Source organism: Tupaia chinensis, unplaced genomic scaffold (assembly GCF_000334495.1).
Source record: "Tupaia chinensis unplaced genomic scaffold, TupChi_1.0 Scaffold000012_1, whole genome shotgun sequence".
Classification (NCBI taxonomy): domain Eukaryota; kingdom Metazoa; phylum Chordata; class Mammalia; order Scandentia; family Tupaiidae; genus Tupaia; species Tupaia belangeri.
The window spans coordinates 588,135-594,182 of NW_006159442.1; the positions used below are offsets into that span (position 1 = coordinate 588,135).

A 6,048-nucleotide genomic window follows, 5' to 3' on the forward strand; every position below is an offset into this window, starting at 1 on the left:
ATGCTGTCGAACACGTTGCATTCACAACATGACACAAAGTCTAAAAATCACAGAGAGACTAATTACTGGAGGAAAATTACACCAAAAGACCTATTTCCTCATGATGAGAATGACAGCCTGGTGCCCTGTTACCTGGCCTGATCAGGCAAATAGCCTGTGCAACATTGTTCCAGCGCTTTGCATTACAAGCCACGGTAGAGGAAAGAGGCACTTCGGTCCTGTAAGCAGCTCAGTGAGAAATCAAGGTGAGCTGTCAGTTAAGTGAGGTCTAATTATAAGTCTCATTTTCAGTATTTATGAATGTGACAGACAGTAACCTGGGCTTACCTTCATCTATATCTAGGGCTGCTTGAGCAAGGCCCTCTCTCTTTATGCCAACATCGGAATTACCTTGAAGCCTTGACATTTAGTGTTGACAGCCAGGACTGTCCTAACCAAAACTGAGAAGTGAGGACCACTGCTCTTTGGTCACCTTAACTTCCCTGTTCTCACCAGCTAGCTAGCACCAAAAGGGTCTGCTCTTTCTTCTATTAAAACCCAATTTAAGAGAGAGTAGGCAGTCTTTCCTTCAATAATCTGAATTTAATTCACTTTTCTCTCCAGTCACCAAAGACTACATATTGTATTATTCCAGTTTGTAGCAACTGCCCAGGAAAGGCGATCTATATGAACAGAAGGTAGATTATCATTTGCCTAGGGCTAAGAAGTTGAATGGAAAAGACCAGTGACTGCTAATGGGTAAGGGGTTTTCTTTAAAATTATGAACCTGTTCTAAAATGTATTGTGAACATGATTGCACACATCTGTGAATATACTAAAAAGCACTGAATTGTATGGGCAAACGGTATAGTATCTGAATTAAATATTAACAAAGTTGTTTTTAAAAACCACTTCTATCTTTGTTCTTTTTTCCAGGGTAGACAATTTCAAGCATCCAAAAACAAGTGAGAATGTTTAGGGGTGGAAAATGGGCTGGGAAGAACATGGAACCCATTCTGTTTCCCTGAAATCATCCTTACAAGAATATTTTTGCTAATTATATTAGAAAATAGAAGCTTGTTGATATTGATCAGTGTTATTCAGACTTTCTACCCCATGACTGATTGGATAAACAAAAATGTCTCAACTTCCTCTGAGCAATTAGAAATTTCAAACTATGCTAAATATTAGGTCATCAGGAAAATCGAGACATATTTTTCTGTTTTTCTATGCAAAAAGGCATCATGACTTTCCCAACAACCCAATATCATGGTTACAGGTGAATTAAAGCACAGTTTCTCAGAGGCAATGCTATAGTTGCATCACACATTCAGAATCATGAGATAGCACAAGTGTCCATTTTATTTCTAAAACTGCCTATAACTTCCCCTTCATGTGATAAGCATGTCAGAGCTATAAGGGGCTTTAAGATGCTCGCTTTATCTTTAAACATACTAATCTGTCAGACTCAGACATAACCTGAGGTTTAGAGGGAACAAGAGGAGGCTCTTCCATATGGCTGGAAAGGACAGAGGAAGGAATGGGTATTGGCAGTTGTGAAAAGGAAGGGGTAGGAGCTCCTGGGTATTATTTGTCGATAGAAGGGTAGTTTGGGAAGAAACCAGTGTAAAAGTAGAGGGAGAGATTTAAGCTTCCGTATGACATTCCCTAAAGCATCTTGTTTGAGCACACGCTCTTAGACCCTGGGAAAATATGGAATTTTGCATTGTCTAGGCAATTGATAGTATTATAGAGCCATAATTCATCTTTATGGGCATGATAATGCTGGTGAGCTCATGGTTTGTTTTGTTTTGTTCTTGTTTTTGTTTTTGTTTTTCCAGAGGGCACGTGTTCTCTCTAGAGGAAGACAAAGAGAAAAGAAAATGTACCCCAGTGGGTTATGGTCATACCAGTTTCTTGTTCTTCATTTCTCTACCTGTTGGGATCCCACACGTACATGCACACACATGCAGGGTGTTTCTCAAGCTGCCACGCCAGGATTTGAAGTGAATAGTTAGCTATGTGACATCCAGCTCCCTTCACTGCTAGGCCATAGGAAGACCTGAGTATGCTTTTTAAATGAGTCTTTTTTTAAATGTATGTAGAAATAGATTATAAAATATATGAGATTTGCTCTGAATAGATTCAAACACTCTTCCCTATAAAAAGCAGGAGGGTGCATAGATTTAAAAGGCTTGGGCATGAGTTGATAAATGAGTCTGGACGATGTGTCCATGGTGATCTATTACATTATTGTATCTACTACATGAGATTGTCCATAATAAAAATAAATGTTTTAAGAAATAATGTTTCCACCACATGAAATATCCAAGACTGGGCTTATCCTCCTTAGAAAAACTAGAAAACCAGAAAAAAAGAAATATATGAAACAATTATTTTCAGACATTGACTAATGGGGAAGGAAAAGAAACTGAGTCCTACAATTACCATGGCTTACTGCCTGGAGACAATTCCCATATTTTGGTACAGAAAGGGCACATCCAAATAAATCCCAGAATTCCCATCAAATGGTGGAAACAAAGATTGGCATTCAGAGAGACTAAGAGCTGTAGACATTCAGGGCTAAGTACTGTGGAAGAAAGAGCTGTACAGAGAGAGGGCGCACTCCAAGACTGTGCACACATGAGAGAAACTACACAGGTCAGGGAAAGAAACACTGGGAAGCAGTAGACTGAACAGTTCCTGGTTCACACAGGGCTAGGAATCCTTTGTGCTTCCATCAACCAGAATAGAATGACTGCATAATACACAGGTCATAAGGTAAGTCCCCAGAAGGGTTTTACCTTAGTAAGGGAACTAAATTAACCCTAAAGGCAGATTTGAACCTAACCAGTCTTGAAAACAATCCTCAAAGTGCCGGCAGGTGGCGTGGTGGTTAAAGAAACTGGATTCTCATAGGGTTGACTGCGGTCTGAGTCTCAGACCCTAGCAGTTTGCTTTCTCACTCACAACTCTCTCTGTCTCTCTCTCTTCTTCTGGTCAAGTTAAAAAATAATAATAGTAAAGTAAAGTTAAATAAAATAATAACTTTAATTACTTAAAAAAAAATCCTGGAAAGGATCAGATGGATTCCAAGTAATTTACTAGAATAAACCCCAAACATTTAAAGAAATACAACCAAACCCAGAATCCTGCAATGTAAAATCTACAATGTCCATCATTCAATCAAAAATTATCAGAGGTACAGCAAAACAGGAAAATATGACCCATATCCAGGAGAAAAATTAATCAATAAAAAGAAAGTGCTTTCCCACTGTACAAGATGGCAGGTGAAAAAACTACAAAGCAGAATACTAAGGAGAAGAAACCTGAAGCCAAGAAGGCTGATGCCAGTGGCAAGGTTAAAAAGGGTGACCCCAAGGCTAAAAAGTCCAAGAAGAGGAAGCCCCATTGCAGCCAAAACCTGGTCCTATCCGGGGGCATTGGCAGATACTCCCAGTATGCCATGTATTCCAGAAAGATCATGTACAAGAGGAAGTACTCTGCCACTAAATCCAGGATCGAAAAGAAAAAGGAGAAGGTTCTTACCACTGTCACAAAACCAGTTGGTGGAGACAAGAATGGTGGTACTCGGGTGGTTAAACTGCGCAAAATGCCTAGGTATTATCCTACTGAAGATGTGCCTCGAAAGCTGTTGAGCCACGGCAAAAACCCTTCAGTCAGCTTGTGAGAAAGCTGCGAGCTAGCATCGCTCCTGGGACCATTCTGATCATCCTCACTGGACCACAGAGGCAAGAGAGTGGTTTTCTTGAAGCAGCTGAGCAGTGGCTTGCTACTTGTGACTGGACCGCTGGTTCTCAATCGAGTTCCACTGCGTAGAACACACCAGAAATTTGGCATTGCCACCTCCACGAAAATTGATATTAGCAAAGTAAAAATCCCAAAGCACTTTACCAATGCTTACTTCAAGGAAAAGAAACTGCGGAAGCCCAGACACCAGGAAGGTGAGATCTTCGACACAGAGAAGGAGAAATACGAGATTTCAGAGCCACGCAAAATTGATCAGAAAGATGTGGACTCGCAAATTTTACCAAAAATCAAAGCTGTTCCTCAGCTCCACTCTACTTGTGATTCGTGTTTGCCCTGACAAATGGAGTTTATCCTCACAAATTGGTGTTTAAATTTTTTGCCAAGAATCTAATTAAATAACTGATCATATTTTAAAAATAAAAAATAAGTAGAGAGCAAGAAATGACAGAAATTATACAAATATGAGACAAGCGTGTTAAAATAAGTACTATAGGGCCAGCAAGTAGCATAGTGGTTATGGCACTGGACTTCTACATAGCAGACCACAATTTGAGTCCCAGACACAGTGGCTTGAAAATCACATTGGGCAAGTGTGCATGGAAATCTAAAGTCCCTAGAGGAGGAGGGATTGTGGTGTGGCCATCTCCTGGGGGCAGGGGTGGGAGGATGGTTTCTCATCTCTCTCGCTCTCTCTGTCTCTATCTCTGTCTCTCTCCAGTGAGCACACATGGCCTATGGCTAAAACCTAATAAATAAATAATTATAAACATGCTCCAATGTTTAAGAAAATAGAAGCCGACAGCCGAAGTAGAAAATGAGCAAGAAATCGCAGATATAGCAAGTTTCAAAGAAACTTCTAGAAATGAAAACTACAATACATGAAATAGTTTGCAAATATACTAGATTGGAAAATCTAAAAGATGCTCAATAAACTGAAGACATAGCAAGAGAAACTATCCAAAATGAAGCATAGCAAGAAAAATGACTGAATGAAATAAACAGAGTATCATTGACGTGTGAGAAAATTTCCAGTGATCTAAATCACCTAGGGCTCCAAAAAAAGACAGGGAGGGTAACAAAAAAATTTTTTTGAAAATATAAAGGTCAAAATTTGATGAAAACTGTCAACTTACAGATCTGAGAATCTCAACAAATCCCAAGCAGCATAAGCATAATGGAAACCACACCAAGGTTGACCAAAAAATAAATTACAGAAAATTAGGGGTAAAAAAAAATCTAAAAGCAGCCAAATAAAAAGACACTTTATACACACAGTTTCAAAACAAAAATTACAGTAGACTCCCACCAAAATCTATACAAGCCGGAAGGCAATTAAGCAACACATTCAAATACTGAGAAGATTGCATATATAATATGTAATATTATATATATCGTATAGTAATACTACACGATATATATATATACTATACGATAGTATAGTTGTATAGTATACTATAATATACTGTATATATTACAGTAGACTATAAACTATAGTATACTATATATATTATACTATACTATATATAATATGTGTAGTATGCTATATATAGTATATATAATATTTATAATATATATAGTTTTATATGTATGGTTATGTGCATGTGTGTGTGTGTGCACGTGTGAAGATGAAATGAAGATTCTTTTATACAAACTAAAGATAAGAGAATTTATCACAAGCATACCTGCATTACATGAATGTTCACTTAAATTTTCAGGCAGAGGAAAAATGATACCAGAAAATGTCACATAGTAAGTCACATCCATGCGAGCTGTGCCGAGGGGACTCCCACCGCCGGCCTGTCTGCCCCCCAGCTCGCCCAGCGGCCAGCCTGGCCCCAGGCGCCCTGGCCGAGCCCGGGAGCTGCTTCTGCTCCCTTCCGCCTCCCTGGCCCGCGTCCAGCCCCTTCCCGAAGCGGGGCCTGAGGCCTACCGTGGTAGAGCCCGCGGGCGCGGGGCAGCCCGGATTCGAGTGTCCGGAGGGAAACCGGAAGTGCCGCAGGCAACCAAGGGGCGGCGCCACGGCTGCCTGGGAGCGAAAAGCTTGTGAGTAGTTCTGGACTAGAGACCTCTTGGAACCACAAGAACGACAGTCTTGAATCTACTTATCAGTGCAGGTCTTGATGACCGTAGTTCACCCTCAGCTACAGACAGACCGAGATCACGGGCGTCATGTGCCTGGTAGACACAGATCTGGAGCCTTCCTATGTGGATCAGCCTTGCCCAGTGTCATGGTTAGCACTGCACGGTCACCTAGTCCCTCCGTGCTATTTTATGTCCTGCTACCTTACTAAAGTCCTT

At 40.4% G+C, this 6,048-nt stretch overlaps 1 pseudogene; it reads left to right on the forward strand.

The window, feature by feature from the left end:
• Positions 1-3,262: 3,262 nt before the first annotated feature.
• LOC102499215 (60S ribosomal protein L6 pseudogene) lies at positions 3,263-5,480 on the forward strand (annotated as a pseudogene).
• Positions 5,481-6,048: the final 568 nt, after the last annotated feature.